The sequence below is a fragment of the Aethalodelphis obliquidens genome, unplaced genomic scaffold (genome assembly GCF_003676395.1).
Source record: "Aethalodelphis obliquidens isolate GAN/ISIS:26980383/991018 unplaced genomic scaffold, ASM367639v1 scaffold4, whole genome shotgun sequence".
NCBI classification, from domain to species: Eukaryota; Metazoa; Chordata; class Mammalia; order Artiodactyla; family Delphinidae; genus Aethalodelphis; species Aethalodelphis obliquidens.
The window spans coordinates 7,781,947-7,801,607 of NW_020837948.1; the positions used below are offsets into that span (position 1 = coordinate 7,781,947).

Consider the following 19,661-nt stretch of genomic DNA (forward strand, 5'->3'; position numbering starts at 1 on the left):
CAAATTTGCCATCTGCATCCATGGTTCTGCCTGTTCAGACCATGTCTGGATCCTCTTATTGCCTCTCCAGACTGGATAACCAGAATACTGGATCTATAAGACAAATGGTTGTGGAAACTGGTGATGTTTAGCTCGGAGAAGAAAAAGGAGGATTATCTTTAACACCTGACAGGCTGCCACTGGGCCAGAGCCCTGGGCACCTCCTGAGGAAGTCTGCTGTAGCTGGCTGGGATGTCTGGAGATGGACCAGAGAAACAGGGTGTCTGGAGATGGACCAGAGAAGCAGGGTGTCTGGGAGGCTGCCTCTCTGGGACCTGATGAGGCCTTACTCTCTACAGCATATATTCTACACATTGGCTCACACACAAACGTTTATTAACTGTCATTCATGGCCTACTCCAGGCTAGGGAAGTAAGGATGAATAAAACAAGCTTGCCAGCTTAGAAATGCCAGCACCCTAGGAGGCAGAGTCAGGAAGGCCTCATCCTGTAGCCTTAGACTCTTTATTGTGCATCCGAAAAGGCCCTGTCTCAGCCACTGCTGAAGGCCATTTTCTTTCAGTATTCTGAAGGGGTCAGTCATACGGCAGACAATCAACAAATACACACATCCCTGAAGAGGGGATCCTGGGATGGGAACTCCAGCTGAATTAACCCTCTATGGGGACCAAGCAGGCTGGGTCCCAGGTATGGTCTTTGCATGTGTCCTTCTGCCCCTTCAGATCCCCTCAAGTCCAGCCAGGTCTTGACCATGGTGTGATCCGGTCCCTGTTTCCACAAGCACTGGTTCCTCATCCCCAGCTGCAGTGATATGTCAAAGGATATCCTTCAATCCTAAATTGCATAATGGCTTTTATCTTCCATTCCTTCCAAGGCTCCTCATCTGCAGTAAAAGTTGTGGTTCAGCAAACAGTGTGGAAACTCCTGAATGCTGTTCCAAAAGTCTCAAGTGGGGTAGAGCTCATTCTGCCGTCCTGTCCCTTCACTGCACTGTTCAGTGCTGGAAATGACACGTACACTTTTTTTTGCAAAACAATAATTATGCAGAAAAATGCACAAAGCATATGTTCAGTTTAATAAGTATAAAATAGAAAGCAAATATCTGTATAACCACCACCAGGTTAAGAGATAAAACAATGCCAACACCCTCAAAGACCCCTATGCCCCTCCTTATCACAACCCCAACCCTCCCCTGTGCTCATGACTAAATTGACTTTTTTTTTTTTTTTTTTTGGCTGCGTTGGGTCTTCACTGCTGCGCGCAGGCTTTCTCTAGTCGCAGAGGGCGGGGGTTACACTTCGTAGTGGTGTGTGGGCTTCTCATTGTGGTGGCTTCTCTTGTTGCTGAGCACGGGCTTCAGTAATTGCAGCACGCGGGCTCAGTAGTTGTGGCACACGGGCTTAGTTGCTCTGTGGCATGTGGGATCTTCCCAGACCTTCCATGTCTTCCAAGGCTCCTCAGGGGACAAGGGCTTGAACCCGTGTCCCCTGCATTGGCAGGTGGATTCTTAACCACTGCGCTACCGGGGAAGTCCCCTAAATTGCCTTTTGTGATAATAATTTCTGTGCTTTTTATAGTTTTACCTCCTCTGCATATATCCTTAAACAATACAGTTCAGTTTTGCCAGTTGTTAAACTTTTCATGAAAGGAATTATACTGTGTGTATTCTTCTGCAGTTTCATTTAACATTATGTTGATGAGAGTCACAGTACTATTACAGTATTATTATCCAATGTTACAGTATTACAGGTCGCAGTAGTTCATTCATTTTCACTGCAGGAATACTGCACAATTTATTTGTGAATATTGTGGTGCACATGAGTAAGACTTTGGTTAGAGCAGATTCTGAGGAGTGGGGCTGCTGGGTTACAGGGTACATGTATTTTCATCTTTACCAGATCACTTACATATTTTTCAATTCTGAAAATGTTTCTCAGGGAAGCAGTGCTGTATCTGGGATAGAGGAAATGAGGGATGCCTGCCCTTGCAGTCTGACTGGCCTACATTCGGTCCTCCAAACTTGTCCCCTCCAGCCCAGCCATCCTGTCCCCTCTGGCACTCACAGGCCGGGGCCTCTAGCAGCAGGCTCCTCTCCAGCCTCCCTACTTCGGTGATGTAGTTGGGTGAGAGTGGGAGGAGGCTGAGAATGAGGAAGTGGAAAGCAAATGTGAGGGCCCCAGAGAAGTCCGGTCCAGAAACCTCAATGTTTCAGCAGCACACTCCATGCGAGAGGGACGTGCAGGGTGCCTGTGGAACACACCTATCAGGCACCAAGCCTACAGGTGCCAAGCTGTGCCGCTGGACAAGCCGCCGCTCTGCACTAGGTTCCTGCACGTAAGTCACTCCACATAATCCACAACCCAAACCCGTGAGGTAGGTGTTATCATCCCATGCCACAGATGAAGACACTGAGACACACAGACACGGAGCAACTGGCAATATAGTGCAACAGTTAATAGTGTAGGATCTGGATTTGTTTAAATTGGGTTTAAATTGTGGCTTCCTTACTTACTGGTGCAACACTGGGCCGGTTACCTTCTTTAGCTTCAGTTTCCTCATCTGTAAAATGCGGCTAATTCACTTACAGGGTTATTGAGAGAGTTAAAAGAGATAATGTGTAGAAGGAGCTTAGCAGAGTGCCTGGCACAAAGGAGGAATGAACAGAACTATGATATAGGAACTATGGAGTTCCAAGGTTGACAGCTAGGACAAGGTGGGAGTGGTAGGGAACAACTCATCTTGGCAAGCTGGGAGCAGGCCATCAAGCTGACGGTGCAGATCGGTGCTGTGTGAAGACTCACTGGAGTGCTGGCCTGGTCGACTCTGAGACGTGGGCACCCAGGCAGTCCTGCCACCCTCGCACCTTTGCCCAGAGCTCTCTACCTATCTGTGGCTGCCTCAAAGGGCAGTGATTCCTGACAGGGAGCAGCTGGATCCCTGCACATGAGGAAGCTTCAGCCCAGCTTCAGCGCCGGCCCGCAGAGGCCGCATTGGCTGGCAGCAGCAGTGGCAGCCAATGGGCAGCGAAGCCTGTTGCTAAGGTCACTGGTGAACCTTATTTGGCGACATCGGGCTGACCCTGCATTCACCTCTGAGAACTCTGGGAAACACCAACCACAGATGTGAAGTGAACGTCTCAAAACCACAACTGCACTTCCTTTGAGAAAAGATTCGGCTCTCCTCTCCAGCCTGCCTCTCTCGGGCTGGATGCCTTTTGTACAGTGGCTTGCAACCTCAAGAGAGAAGAGGCTTGGCGGGGAGTAGGCTACACGCCCGTCCTGGGCAGGCCTCTCCCGCCCCTGGGAGAGGGCAGGGGCTACTGCACAGGCGGCCCCAGGACCCACCAAGGACCTGAAAGGCTTCTGTTCTCTCCCCAGCAGCTGCCACCCTCCGGCCCAAGCCTCCCTGCACACACCCTCGAGTGTTCCTGGACCCACTTCCTGTAGCCTTGGGAAGCTGCTGGTATGAGGAAGACCCATGGCACGCAGGGAGGAAGTGGGCCTTGCCCAGGCCCTTAACATTTGCACTGGCCACACTGTTTCAGTGCAGCCTACTGCTCAAACGGTTGGCGGTTTCAGTTTTTCACCTTCCTTTGGTGCATCTTCTAGCTTAACATTAAATAAGTAAAACTGTTGCCCCAACCCAGACAAATGTGGGAGGGAAGCTGTGCCTTCAACATTTCCAAAATAATACTCCCCTCTTTCCTCATATTTGTATAGCACCTTCGAGTCTGGGAACTGTGCTCATAGCTGCCATCTTGTTGGATCCTCACAAGCCTTGCTAAGGTAATCATAGCTTAACAATGACTGAGCCCTCACCAGGTGTCAGGAACATGAATTAGCTCATAGAATCCACTATAATTGTTCCCACTTGACAGAAGAGAAAAATGAGGCAAAGACAGATTCAGTAACTGACTCAAGGTCAATTACTAGTCTGTAAAGGCAGAGCTGAGATTTTATCCCAGATAGCCCAATTCCAAAGTCTGCCCTTTTATCTTCTGTTATATTGCCCCTCAAGGCATATACACAAGAACAAATCCTATTTATGGATGAGAAAGTGAGGCTGAGAAGAATAAAAGGTGTGGGGCCTGACATGAGGGCTGCTTCCCATGTCCACATCTCCTCCCGGAGGACCATTCACTGGCATCCTTCTTCTGCCCCCCTCTTTTTTTTAATCACTCACACCTCCCCCTCTTCCCCGCACCCAGCCCCAACTTGTCTCCTCCTGACCCACAGGCTAAAAGTGGCCTTTCTTGGGACTTCCCTGGCGGTCCAGTGGTTACGACTCTGCGCTTCCACTGCAGGGAGCGCAGGTTCGATTCCTGGTCGGGGAACTAAGATCCTGCATGCTGTGTGGCCAAAAATAAAAAAATAAGAATAAAAAATATGATGAAGTGGCCTTTCTTTTCTGGGTAGCCCAGGGAGACAGGTGTCCTGGCCTCCTGAGAAGAGGCTATGTGAGCCCATCTGTCAGGTAAGGGGGGCAAAGCCAGGGCCATGGAGGGTGAGTGACAGAAGAACGCCACACCTCCCACCTCCTCCTGCTAAGCCTTTGCCTGTACACATGGAGCAGTTAAAGCATTCCATGGGCAAGGGTCTGGGGACTGCAGGCAGCAGAGCTGGGGCGTCTATCTGTCCACCGCATCCTCAGCTAAAGGCACTCTGAGGGCCTGGGGTGGGGTCTGGACACTGAGATATGCCAGTGCGTATCCCTTGCTGGAGTGCTGTCTTTCTACTAGGCATTTCAGGCTGCCCTCACTCATGGAACATACATTTTTTTGTGCCCCTACCAAGAGTCAGGCACTATTCAAAGCATCAAAGATACAGCAGTAAATAACACAGACCATGTTTCAGGCCTTGAGGAGTTTAGTTCCAGTGAGGGACACAGACATGAGGCAAATAATTACACGAATAGCTGGAAAACACAGCGTGCTTTGAGAGGATACCCCTTCAGGGTACTAACCAAAGAAGGAGTGTGTGGGATTGGGGGCTGGGGAAGCCAGGATGGTGTGGAGTTAGCAGGTAGGGACAGTTCTTGGCCCCTATCCCACTGCCCTCCTCTCCCCCGCATTCCTGTCCGTTCAGGAAATCTGCTTCCATGAAAGCTGCTCTGCTAAGTATCTTCAAAGTTGCCTCAAGCGGTGCTTTCGCGGTGCTTTTGCGGCAGCTGCTTTTAGTGTTTGTGCCTGGCTGAGCACAAACTCAGGTGTGTGTGGTGTAGGAGACCAGAGGGGAGGGCAGATTAGCGTGTTTGATCTTTGATCCTCAGCTAAACTCAAGCACCTCCATTCCTCATCAAAGTCCTACGTGTGCATGTGGGAGAGCCCCAGAGGGGCAAGGTGGGTGAAGGTAGCCAGCGGGGCACGAAGCTGCTGGGATGAAACGCTGGTATGAAACGTTCAATTCTGAGAAGTGTTTTCAGAATTAAACATTTTCAGATTAACCGAGAGCCAGAGCCCTTCCTAAAGTACCTCTGAAAATAGCTATTCAGCATAAAGCGTGAAATTAGCTTTTGCTGGAGAGGAAGCCCTCCAGGGCTGACGGCAGCCAGCCAGCCTTGGGGAAGTGGGCGCAGCGCTGTGGCCATCCTTGCTGGCACTGCCCGCCTTGCAGGCTGCCGTCGCAACCCTGCATCAGTGTGCCCACTGCTAGGCTCCTTAAGGAACACCTTGCTGCCTTCACTAAACATGCTTCTCTCCCCTCTTCTGCTTCTTTCTCCCTCAGGGACTCTCCCTGTGGAAAAGAAACCCCAGCTCTTTGGGTTGTGAGGCTGTGATTTCCAGTTTCATTTTCCAGTTTCCATTTAGAAGCTGTTCTGCCAGCTCTCCACTCATCATGCCCCAGGGCACCAGAGGAGCTGAGGGGCAAGAAAAAATGTTCCAGCCAGTACCCTGCTCCCTGGGGCTCACAGAGGGTGGGGACTGGCTGAACCCCAGGTAGGGGAGGTTGTTAAAATGCAGATTCCTGGCTCCCCAGTCTCTGAGGTGGTAGATTTGGGCCCTTTGATTCTGATGTGGCCTGTGGGCCCCACTAGGACTCACAGCCTCAGTGACCATCAAAACAGCCAGAGCACAGCTGAGCACAGCCCAATCACTCCCCAAGGCTCTTCCCACAAGTGCTTGTGAAACTTTGTTCCCCCTTCCCTGCCTGGTGTTGAACACATTTCAGATGTCAGCTCTTTGGGGCTGGAGGTCTGCAGGAAGCCCAGGTCATGGTCCTCACACAACCCCCTCTCTTCCTCACACTCCAAATTTCCCTTTAAGATGCTAATTTGTAATACACATTAATAGAAACAAAAGAAAGAAAAATTCTATTAAGAGCCCTTATGTCCTTTTGCTCTGTCCCTGCTAATTCCAAAAAGGATTTAAGGACATTTACATCTGTATTTTCCCCTGTGTGTGTGTGCGAGAGAGACTGACTGTGTGTGAGGTGGGTCTTCCGATGCACCCTTACCCTGGTTTGACCTTGGAGCAGGTGGTCAGGTCCCCAAGCCTGGCAGATGTAGACCTTTGTAATCTCTAGGGCAAATTTGTTCTTCAGTGTTTCTAGTATCACTTTTTGATCAATCATTAATCAAAGTTGCAGTAAAAAGATAATCTTCTCAGGGCTGGGCTATAAAGGTTCTGGTTAAAACCTTAAATAAACCCTTCCGTGGAGGCCTCAGAGCCAAGAGAGAAGGGTCTCACTTCTGTGGCTGGATTTGGAAACAAATGAAGGCTGGGCACAGGCATGAACTTTAGTCACCTGAGTGGCTGTGGCCTCTTGCTTCACCTCTCACTGCCAATGAAGCTGGCTATGCCCTGGCTCCTGGACCAGGTGGCAAAGCTGGGGAAGGAGTTTGCCCAAATGTGTGGTAACAAATGTAGGGGCCTGGGGGCACTTCTACAAGGCGTGACAGCTGTGGCATGGCCCTGGGGCCAGGCCTGATGGCAGCCTCCTCAGCCCACAGAACCCATGTGGTGGAGGGCACCCTCATCTCTGATAGCTTGGCTCATTCCTGCTGACTCACTGCTGTGCAGGGCAGAGTGGTGCCTGGGGTAAAGAGGGAGGCCCACTTCTCAAGGGAAGAAGAGAGGAAGAGGCTGCTCCTCCCAGAGCTCAGCAGGGGTAGAGCCTATGGGGCCTTCACTCTTCTCCAAGCTCCCTCAGAGTGGAGAGGGTAGATCTGCTCCTCAGGGCATGAGGCCACAGGCTCTTGACTGGCTGCAGAAGCTGAATCTAGGAGTAAGAATCAACAGGGATAATGTGAGGTCCAGCACCAGGTCCAAGAAGTAAGGACACCAAGGCAGGGCATGGGGACCTGGGCCAAGGGCAGTCTTGACCAACAGGCTTAGGGTTTTAACTGTCAGTAACCTTTGCAGGAACCCCAACAACTGCATCATCCAAGGGAGATGACATGCTCAGATGGACGCATCTAAGATGTGCAGTACCTGAGAAAGTGGGAGGGGCACTCACTGTTCTCTCCAACCCCTTCCAACATATTACTGAGCCTGCTCTGTACCGTATTTTCAGACATATGGAAGGAATGGGCATTTTCAGAGCAGTGTGACCCTAGAGAGGTACAGGGCAGTGAAATTAGGTGTGAGAAATTGTTCAAAGGATTGATGTCCAGAAGAGGGATAGCCTTGTTTTGAATGGCTGGAAGGAAGGAAGCAGTATCAATGGGAACAGTCGAGAGATAGACGTGAGGAGACTTTCTATAGGTCCAGTGTGGTCTCCAAAGATAGATACACACAGACACACAGACACACACACACACACACTTTTGTTTTAAGGGAGAGAGAACAAGAAGGGAATGGAAGACACATACTGAAATTTTAACAGCGGGCTTTCTCTAGCTGGTAAGATTATGAAATGATTTGAATTTTTCCCTTTTGTGTTTATCAATAGTTTCTAAAATGTCTGTAATATACACAAATTACTTTTTTATGGCAAAATATACATAAAATTTAACATTTTAATCATTTTTAAGTGTGCAATTCAATGGTATTAAGTACACATACATTGTGGTGCAGCCATCACTACCATCCAGCCCCAGAATTTTTTCATCATCCTCAACATAAACTCCAAACACAGTAAACTAATTCGTCATTCTCTCTTACTGCCAGTGGTTGCCAACCACCCTTCTCCTTTCCATCTCTATGAATTTGACTATTCTAGGTACCTCATATAACTGGAATCGTACAATATTTGCCCTTTTGTGTCTGGCTTATTTCACTTCTTAGCATAATGGTTTTCAAGGTTCATCCATGTTGTAGCATGTGGCAGAATTTCATTCTTTTAAAAGGCTGAATAATATTCCATTGTGTGTGTATACCACATTTTGCTTATCCATTCATCTGTCAATGGACACTTGACACTTGGATTGTTTCCACCTTTTGGCTATTGTGAATAATGCTGATATGAATATGGGTATACAAATATCTCTTTGAGACACTGCTTTCAGTTCTTTTGGATATATAGCCAGAGGTAGAAGTGCTGGATTATATTGTAAGTTTATTTTTAATTTTTTGAGGAACTGCCATGCTGTTTTCCACAGTGGCTGTACCATTTTACACTCTTACCGGCAGGGCACAGGGGTTCTAATTTCTCCACATCTTCACCAACACTTGTTATTTTTCTTTTCTTTTTTTTAATAATCGCCATTCTAAAGGGTGCGAAGTGTTATCTCACTGTGGGGTTTTTTGGGGTTTTTTTCTTTTTTTAAATTTATTTTTGGCTGCATTGGGTCTTTGTTGCTGTGCGCGGGCTTTCTCTAGCTACAGTGAGCGAGGCTACTCTTTATTGCGGTGCGCGGGCTTTTCATTGCAGTGGCTTCTCTTGTTGCAGAGCTCAGGCTCTAGGCGCACAGGCTTCAGTAGTTGTGGCACGCGGGCTCAGTAGTAGTGGCTCACGGGCTTTAGAGCACAGGCTCAGTAGTTGTGGCACACGGGCTTAGTTGCTCTACAGCATGTGGTATCTTCCCAGACCAGGGCTTGAACCCGTGTCCCCTGCCTTGGCAGGTGGATTCTTAACCACTGCGCCACCAGGGAAGCCCCTCTAGTGGTTTTGATTTGCATTTCCCTAATCCAAACTACTTATTTTTTAAATACAATTTTGCCTGAATCAAATCCTTTGTCCTTTATTTCTTGATAATATGGACCTTTTCCTCCTTTTTTGTACTTAATCTTTGCACTATGTTTTTTTAAAATTGTTGTAAAATACACATAACATAAAATTTACATTCATAACCATTTATAAATGTAAAGTTCAGTATTGTTAAGTAAATGCACATGGTTGTGACCAAACCCAAATTACTTTTATAATGATAAGCAGAAAGAAAAGGCTATTAAAACAGAGGAAGAAGAAAGATGTGGATTCTCAGGCCCTGGAGATGTTCACACACTTTGGCTCAGTCTTGGCAGGGACCTGCATTCATCTACTGAGCACCTCCAATGCACTGGGCTCTGTGCCAGGCAGGGGGCTCCAAGGTGAGTGTGGTCTGGTCTCTGCCCTCGGATTTCAACCTCTGTGGGAAATAGTTATACCCAAGGCTGCTGTGGGCCCAGCGGGCCACACTGTCTACAGGTGCAGCATGGGGAAGGCAGCACAGATGAGGTGGCATGTGAGCTGAGCCCCAAAAGACGAGCAGACATTTGCAGGTGCGTGAGGGCAGAGAAGAACTGGCCTGTGCTGTTGGGCTGTGGCAGCCCCTACATAAACACTTGTTAATGATTTATGTCTGTCTTCCCTACTCGATTATAAGCTTCATGAGAGCACGGCCAGCTAGTCTTTTTCACTGTTGAACCCTGCTATGCCCAGCACAGACAGGGGTAAAATGAATACTTGCTGAATAAATGAGCAGGTGAGGAGAAGGAAGAGGAGAGAGGAGATGTCTCCTTCCAGAATCTTGGCCATGAGAGGCAGACAGCATGGCTGTACTCCATGGGGAAGGGGGTGGAGGGAAGCATTACAGGGATGATGGAGACGGGTGCATGCCAAACACTGCACTACAGGAGCCAGGGGAGAAGGAGAGTTTGAAGACCAAGTATGAGAGAACTGAAGGGCTTGACTGCTGGGTAGGGGGCTGAGTGAAAGGGGAGAGGCAGGGGTGCAGGGTCAGTGGGACAAGAGGGGTCTCTCTTTTTAAGAGACTCGTATGGCCAATATGAAAAAGACAGGAAATGCCAGTCGTTGACAAGGACTGAAGCAACTAGAACTCTCATACACGGCCAGGAGAGTGTTCTTCCAGGCTGCAGACAGCACTCTGGTTGCTGGTTGGTTCAAGCTACCATTTGGGCCAATCAAGGGAACCCCAACATCTGCACTTGGACTATCAGACATGAAGCGCTCTGTGTCCAGAGCAATTTCCAAGATGGGCCTGAATCCAGGGGACATGGAACAACCAAGAGCCCGGAGTTGGCTCTGTGCTCACCAGGGTCCAAAATGTCAACTGTGCCCACGTGGCTCCTTGCGCCTCATCTCACGTCAGGCAGCTGGCAGGACTTCAGTCAGCAGAAGGTGGACTCTGCTCTTTTCAAGGAGCACATGGTGCGGGCCCTGGGCACTCCGGTGAACTCCATCAGGGTGTGCAAAACCCCTCTGCTTGAGAGGCCTCTATGCACACCCAGTCAGGCACCAGCATCCTAGCCCCTGCTGGTAGTCCAACTTGCCTACCAGACGAGTGGCACATGTGCCAACACGGACCCCGCACAGGGCAGCGCTGCTTGACACCTGCATAGCTCCAGTCTGAGGGAAGGATTCTGTGTGTGGTTTGTATTTTTACTGCACCTCCCTTTCCAATTTGGAGGATGTTATCACTGAGTTACCAAATGCCACTTAACCCACTGTGGGGGGAGCACAGAGAAGCACCCAGCAGCCCTGGGATGAGGCTGCAGTCCAGAAGAGGGGATGAGATGAGCACCGATGATGCAATGAGGACTTAATAGAAGGCAAAGTGTAATCAGGAGCCACATCGTGTGCTCTCACTCTTAAGTGCTGCAGGAGTTCAGAGGAGTAAGGGGTCAAGTAGGGGTAGGGTGACCAAGGAAGGTCCTGGAGCAGAGGAAGAGGAGACCATTACAGGTGAGGGAGACAACAACTGGAACCTTTAGGGAAACCCACAGAACTCAAGGGCTAGCCAGGCCTGGACTCATGTGGGACAGGCTCACAGGCCGCTCTTTGAACCAGGAGACAGGCCACAGAGAGCAGGCCTCCCTCAGCCCCACCCAGGTCCCTGGAACACATGCTCCCCTGTCCTCAGCCTGACCACAATGCCACACGAGCTGGGTCCCACTCATGCTGGCCTGGAAACCGGGAAGTACCTGGCATAGGGCCCCTCCACTTCCTCCACATGATTGCCTGGAGCTCCAGGGTGACCAGCAAGGGGTCGTTTTTGTGGTCAGGAAATGCCTGTGGCAGCTGGGGACACCACAGGCCCTCTCTGAACTCTTCTGAAGTGGAGACCACATTCCCAAAGATTCTCAACTGCCTAAACTCTAGCTCCAATCTCTTGCTTCTTTCTGGTAGGCTCATCTTGGCGTGGCGGGTGACAGTTATCTTTCTCCAGGTCTATTAGGTCCCTTCAGATCCAAAATACTCTAAGCTCAAAGACAGGACACTGAGAAACAGAACAGCAGGTGCTAAGTTGTGGTATTGCTCGATGGTTTTCAACCTTGGCTGCACACTAGAGCCACCTAAGGGACTTCTTAAAAGTACTCAAGTCCAAGCCCTTCAACAGGCACTGTGCAAAGAGAAGACTAATGGCTAGCAAACATGTGAAAAGGCGCTCAACTGTATTAGTCATTAGGGAAATGCAAATTAAAACCACACTGTGATATCATCACACACCCAGCAGAATGGCTAATATGAAAAAGTTAGAAAATACCAATTGTTGGCAAAGATGTGAAGCAACCAGAGCTCTCATACATCCCTGAGGGAGTATAAATTGGTACAGTCACTTTGGAAAATTATTTGGCATAAGGTACTAAAAGCCGAACATACTGATTTTCATACCTGCCCAACAATTCCATGTCCAAGTATGGACTTAACAGAAATACAAGCAAACATGCTCTAAGACACCAATGAATGCTCACAGCAGCAGTAGCCATAAGAACCCTAAATTGCCAACAACAACCCAGATACCCAAATATAGATAAATGGAGGAATATCCACATGGTGGAATACCCTATAGCAATGAGAATAAACTAACTACTACAATATTAACTAACTAAACTAACTAACAACTACAAGCAACAGCTTTGATGAACCTTACAAACACAATGCGGATCGGAAGAAGCCAGAATATATTCTGTATGATTCCATTTATATAATATAAAGCTTGAAAACAAGCAAAACTAATTTATACCATTAGAAATGAGAATGGTGGTTACCCTTTGGGGCACCAGGGGATGCAGGTGATGTTGCTTCTTGATTTGGAAGCAAATTACTCAGGGTAAATTCACTTTGTCAAAATTCACCAAGATTTACACTTGTGGTTTGTGCTTTTTTCTTTTTCTTCTTTTTGCATGTATATTATCTTTCAATAAAGACTTAAATAAAATCTTTTTTTTTAAAAAAACCCAGATCAATTCAGTCAGTATCTTTGGGGTGAGAGTGAGGCCCAGGCATCAGTATTTTTTAATATTCTAGATGACTGTAATGTGCAGCCAGGATGGAAAGCCACTGGTTTAATTTCTTGCGAAAAGCAGGCCCATTCAAAGGCCGTAAATGGTCCTGACAAAAGGTACTTCCAGCTTGGTGGGGTGAGATACTGGGGTGGGAAGAGGTCCGACTTTGTTGATGTGATGAAGCCTCCTGCATGGGCAGAGGAAGTATTGAAGCATGCTGTTGTAATGTGTTTCTTCCCTGGCAGTGTCTGTTGAAACCTGGTTGCATCATCTTGTAATGGTATGTAATGGGAACGAAGTGGGCCCTGGTCCCACCTCAGGCAAGGCGGGGTGTGTAGATCCCACTCAGGGTGTCTATGTTTGTGGGTAACAGCCAACTCTGGGCTCCAGATGATGCCCCAACTCCCTGGCCTCTGGGTCAAGATTAGGAACTTGCAACATCTGGCTGAGGACCACGGCAGGCTTGGCTCAAGTGCCTGGTTTGAGAATTTTCCTTCCACTCCATGTGGTGAGTGGCAGCCAACCTAGCGATGGCTGAATTCTTGGAAAGGACAAGACAGGACATGGACTTACACACTAAACAGGTGTTCTGCCCACTTGGGCCCCATCTACCCTCCCAGAAGTGCATGGACCATGAACATTCTGCTATGGGAGGAGCAGTGCAGAGAGGCCTCAGAAGCCTCCCCCAGCCCTCCAGGGCCCTCCACTTTCCAGCCCTGGGCTGGCTCCTCTGGCCATGTTCCTGCATATCTGCCTTCCTGCACTGCGTTTACAGAGCAAGAATGAACAGGATGGGCCTCTTGCACCTCTGCTGGTCGGGACGCTGAGGGGCCTCGGTTGGGCTCACTTGGCTAAAGGACACAGAGTGGCCTGGGCCGAAAGAGAATAAGCAACTGAAAAATACATCACTAAAAACAAACAAACCTATCTCCAACTGCCCAGTCCCCACTCCTCAAATTAAAAAGAAAAATCCTTAAAGGTAAAAGAATCATGAATAAGGAAGCCAGGGTATGAGAGTGTCTCTCTTCACCAAAGCTGCAGCTCTCGATTTCCCTGGCTTTGGGCTCCTCCCTGTGAAATAGAGGTAATGCCTCCCAGGCCTCTTCCTCCTGCCCAGGAGGGCTGAAGGTCCACAGTCTGCTGGAGTGGGTCAGGAAGGCTGGACCCTGAGGGCTGCCCCTGGCTGGGACCTCAGCCCCCATGTGCCACCTCACCTCCCGGTCTGTGAAATACCACAGTGGCAGCCCTTGCCACCCAGAGTGGCACTACCCCTTCCTGTCATCTTTAAGAAGCATTTATGATACATTTCCTTTTTGTGCTTCAGGAAATGGGTGGCCAGAAAGAGATCTTGATTCTACTTTTCCCCTAGAGGTACATGTGCTTCAAATGGGTGCACCAATTCAACAGAATGGAGGGCTGACAGGGTAGTAGGGTGAGGAAGTGAGAGAATCCAGAGTGTGTTTCAGCAGGAGAGTCGTGTATGCTGATCTCAGAGGTGCCCGTCGGACGGCTCGGCTGCTGTGGGGCATGAGATGTGATGCCGCTACAAGGCCGTGGGCCTCTCTGGTCTCCAGTTTATCCTCAGGCCAGTGGACAGACAAGCACATGGCACTCCCCAGAGCAAAACCATCAGAAAAGCTACTGACCTGGAAGCACAGAGGCCCAGCAGGTCCTAACTGAGGGACTTCTAATGTCACATTTGGGGAATCCCATCCACACATGGCCTGGATCTCCCCCAAACATCCACTTTACCGTAAGACCCAGCAAGGGTCTGTTATCCAGGAAGGTATTTAATCCTTTTCTGAAACTGTTGATATTTTCCAGCCTGTCATATAATTTCTGAAAGTCATTACAAATTCTCTCTCCATGTTTCCTTCTATTTACATGTTTATTGTCCTTCTCAAAACATTCCAGTAAGTCACATTTCCCCATATGGGGACGTCACTAATCCAGTACCCTCTACTATGTATTCTAGTTAACAGCTAGGAAGTGAATTTTCAAAAGCCCCAGTAGCCCAGAGATGTCACAGAGCTCACACACAGCATTCCAAGGAGGATCTCTCAGGGCTCACGCAGGGACCATTCTTGTTTTAGATGTAAATCAGAAGTTTCTGTATGGGCAGAGTCCCAGTAAGAAACAGATGCACATTGCACAGGTAACAAGGAGGACTTAAGGAAGGACTGTTTCCAAGGGGGTGAGCAGCATTAAGGAAACCGATAAGGGAAGGAGAAGCACCCTGGAGCCAGCAACAGTGGGGAGTAATTACCACCGCCTGGAGGGAGGAAGAGGTGGGAGTGTTACTAGGACCCTGAGAGAGCTACAGGAGAGGGCTACTGGGAAGAGTGGTGGCTTTAGGGAGAAGAACACAGACCTGACCTGAGGCTTGGCGAGGGAGGGAGCTGGTGAGGGGGTTATGGATAAAGTACCCTAATGCACCCCAAAATCACTCTCTTATCTCCTGCAGGGTCTTCAATTGACCAAACCCAACTGGCAGCATGAGGGCATGGAGGCTGGTTGATGCAATCCACAAAGGTCAAACACTGGGGGTGTGGGAAAGGGTAGAAAATGGGTAGGGGCAGGCTGGTGGGGGGACACCCGGCATGGTCATCTAGTTTAGTAGCCATTTAAAAGGAGTAAATTAGAAGTTAATGTGCTGTAATGTGGCACCCTCGCCACAAATAAATGGGACAAGAGGTAGTCAGAGACAGAGATGACCATGAGAAAAGGTGTTAAGGAGGTTTAGCACAGTGATCTGAGTCCCCAACATGAAGGGGGACAGATAGCTCTACTCAGTGTAATAATTCCAAGGTAAACATGTATGTTCATAAAGATGATTCTAAATTATCAGCAAAACATTAAATGTGGTCACTGTACTACTTGACAGAGCTTCAACAGGGGAGAAGATTATGACACAATTTAGAGACACCATAAATCCATCCAAAAGAAGTGTAACAAGCTTTGGGTTAAACATGTCAGGTTATTCACACATCTCAATCTCCTTTCTCTCCTGAAGTGCCACTAAAATGCCAGTCATAAAGTAAAATGGTATAAATCCTCAAGAGCAAACAGAATGGTAAAGAGACATCGGTGGACGAGAGATTGGCCCGCAGAGGGGTATACTGACAGGAGGCAAGCCACTTCCCCCTCAGAACCCTGGGGGAGCTAAGACCTTGGGGAGACCAGGTATTATGACAGTGGGGGTCAGGTACCGAGTAGGTGGGGTAAGGAACCAGGGCAAATGTTTGGAATCCTCCCAGATCCCACCCCATACTCTGTCCCACACACCAGGAGACTGAAGACACTAAACAGGAGAGACCCTGGCAAGAGAGAAGGCAAATGACCACAAGGATGAAAACAGAGGGATGAGGGCAAAGTCTGAAGACTGAACAGTGGGACTCAATGTTCCCCCCTTTGCATACCCCACCCTGCCGCAGGCACATATCACCTTGTACCAGAGTACAGTGAGTTTAAAACATGGCTGCAATTTTTTTTGACACTTCTTCCATTGAGAGGTAGGTCTCTGTCTCCTTCCCCGAATCTGGGCGGGCTTGTGACTATAGTGGAAGTGATGCCATGTGACATCAAAAGCCAGGCCATAAAAGGCCATGCAGCTTGCATATTGCTGGCTGGAATATTCACACTGGAGTCCTGAGCTACCACACAAGAGGTCCAACTACCAGACTGTTGTCCTAGAGAGGCCGTGTATAGTCTCTCTGGTCTCCAGTCCCAGCTGCACCCCCTCTTCCAACTATCCCTGCCAAGTGAAGAACCAACTTGGAAGCAGATCCTTCAGCCCCAGCTGGTTCCAACTTCCAGACATCTCAGCCTAGGCCCCAGACACTGTGGAGCAGAGAAGAGCCGTGCTTTTTCCCAATTCCTGACTTGAAGCACAACAAAATGGTGGTTGTTTATGTACTAAGTATTAGGGTGGTTTGTTATGCAGTAACAGTAACCGGAACAGGGAGTTAGAATGCTTCTCCTGAGAAGCCACATGGCTCTAGAGCAATGGTTCTCAACAAGGTGATTTTGCCCCCCAGGAGACATATGGCAACGTTTATTGACATTTTTTGAACTCTGGGAAGGGGGTTACTATTGGCACCTGGTGGGCAGAGTTCAGTGATACTGCTAAACATTCTACACTGCACAAGAGCTTCTGACAACAAAGAATTATTTGGCTCCAAATGTCAACATGCCAAAGTTGAGAAAGTCAGCTCTAGAGAAAAGAGTCTGACATTCAGATGCTTGTTAATGAAAAGACTAGCTAGCTTCCTATAGTGATGCCCCAGTTGATAAGTTTTCCCCAAATACAGTTTAATTCAGCTTTTCATTGCTTCATTCATAAATATCAATAGTTTTTTTTTTTGCGGTACGTGGTCTGTCACCACTGTCACCTCTGCCGTTGCGGAGCACAGGCTCCGGACGCGCAGGCTCAGCAGCCATGGCTCACGGGCCCAGCCGCTCCGCGGCATGTGGGATCCTCCCGGACCGGGGCACGAACCCGTGTCCCCTGCATCAGCAGGTGAACTCTCAACCACTGCACCACCAGGGAAGCCCCACAATAGATATTTTTGATATTTGAGGAAAGCTTCCAACAGGAAGGAGAGAGAGAAACCAAAAGAAGCCAGGTGGAAAAAAAGAATTTAGAGAATACAAGAATATTAAAACAAAACTAACAGACACATGAAAAATAAGTAATACCTTCACAGAGATAAGCAGGAGACAGTATATCCATAAAACATGACTGTAATATTATGAAAAAGGAAAAATCAGAAACAAGAATGAGTACTTCTGTATTAAAAATATATAAGCAAAAAATATAAAAGCCAAAATTTTAAAAAATCAGTAGAAGGATTGCAAGATAAAGTCAAGGAAGGTGGGGTACCTCACCCTCTGAGACCAGAGGCACTGCCTGGGCCCCTTCTGTTCCACTGAGCCTAAGCCCCACCCCAAGCCTTTTCCAGGCCTGTGGGTCCTAAGCATAGACCCTGCCTACCACCCAAACCCTGCCTCTGCTTAGGCCCCATCCTCCACAGCCAAGGCCTTTTCCACCTTTTTTTTTTTTTGCTTCTACTCTTTTTTACTATTGTGGTTCTGATTTACTTCCCAGTTGTTGCTTAACCTATACTTTTATATTCTTTCTAACATATCTGTTTCCTAGTCTAATTTTATTTTTTACTCTTTGTTATTGTTCTCCCTTTATTTTTTGCCACCCCGCGTGGCTTGTGGGATCTTGGTTCATGTGCTGGGGGTCAAGCCAGGGGTTGGGTCAAAGCTCCTGTGGTGGGAGCTCCAGTCCAAACCACTGGACTAACAGAGAACCTCAGACCCCAGGGAATATTCATCAGAGTGAGGTCTCCTGGAGGTCCTCATCTCAGCACCAAGGCCCAGCTCTGCCCAACAGCCTACAAACTCCAGTGTTGGAAGCCTCAGGCCAAACAACCAGTAAGACAGGAACACAATCCCACCCATCAAAAAAAAAAAAAGAGAAAGCAAAAAAATATGTCACACACACACACACACACACACAATATGTCACAGATGAAGGAGCAAGGTAAAAACCTACAAGACCAAATAAATGAAGAGGAAATAGGCAATCTACCTGAAAAAGAATTCAGAGTAATGATAGTAAAGATGATCCAGAATCTCAGAAATAGAATGGAGGCACAGATTGAGAAAATACAAGAAATGTTTAATAAAGATCTAGAAGAACTAAAGAAGAAACAAACAGAGATGAACAACACAATAACTGAAATGAAAAATACACTAGAAGGAATCAATAACAGAATGACTGAGGCAGAATAATGTATAAGTGAGCTGGAAGACAAAATGGTGGAAATAACTGCCAAGGAGCAGAATAAGGAATGAAAAGAATTGAAGACAATCTCAGAGACCTCTGGGACGACACTAAACGCACGAATATTCAAATTATAGGGGTCCCAGAAGAAGAGAAAAAGAAAGGATCTGAGAAAATATTTGAAGAGATTATAGTGGAAAACTTCCCTAACATGGCAAAGGAAATAGACCTGAGTCCAGGAAGCACAGAGAGTCCCATACAGGATAAACCCTAGGAGAAACACACTAAGATACATATTAATCAAACTAACAAAAATTAAATTCAAAGAAAAAATATTAAAAGCAGCAAGGAAAAAAAACAAAAAATAACATAAAAAGGAATCCCCATAAGGTTATCAGCTGATTTTTCAGCAGAAACTCTGCAGGCCAGAAGGGAGTGGCAGGATATACTTAAAGTGATGAAAGAGGAAAACCTACAACCAAGATGACTCTACCTGGTAAAGATCTCATTCAGATTCAATGGACAAATCAAAAGCTTTTCAGACAAGCAAAAGCTAAGAGAATTCAGGACCACCAAACCATCTTTACAACAAATGCTAAAGAAACTTCTCTAGGCGGGAAACACAAGAGAAGAAAAAGACCCACAGAAACAAACTCAAAACAATTAAAAAAATGGTAATAGGAACACACATATTGATAATAACCTTGAATGTAAATGGATTAAATGCCCCAACCAAAAGACACAGACTGGCTGAATGGATACAAAAACAAGACCCATATATATGCTGTCTACAAGAGGCCCACTTCAGACCAAGGGACACATATAGGCTGAAAGTGAAAGGATGGAAAAAGATATCCCATGCAAATGGAAATCAAAAGAAAGCTGGAGTAGCAATACTCATATCAGATAAAATAGACTTTAAAATAAAGACTGTTACAAGGGATAAGGAAAGACACTACATAATGATCAAGGGATCAATCCAAGAAGATATAAAAATTATAAATGTTTATGAACCCAACATAGGAGTACCTCAATACATAAGGCAAATAAATGCTAACAACCATGAAAGGGGAAATCGACTGTAACACAATAATAGTAGGGGACTTTAACACCCCATTTACACCAATGGACATAACATCCAAACAGAAAATAAATAAGGAAACACAAGCTTTAAATGACACAATAGACCAGATAGATTTAATTGATATTTATAGAACATTCCACCCAAAAGTGGCAGAATACACTTTCTTCTCAAGTGCAC

At 47.4% G+C, this 19,661-nt stretch overlaps 1 long non-coding RNA gene across 1 annotated transcript; it reads left to right on the forward strand.

Annotated features, from left to right (window-relative positions):
* Window positions 1–1,902: 1,902 nt before the first annotated feature.
* Window positions 1,903–17,050, forward strand: LOC113615526 (uncharacterized). The gene is made up of 3 exons (XR_003431039.1): window positions 1,903–3,784; window positions 12,852–12,886; window positions 15,071–17,050. It is a non-coding gene; the product is annotated as an uncharacterized LOC113615526 (long non-coding RNA).
* Window positions 17,051–19,661: the final 2,611 nt, after the last annotated feature.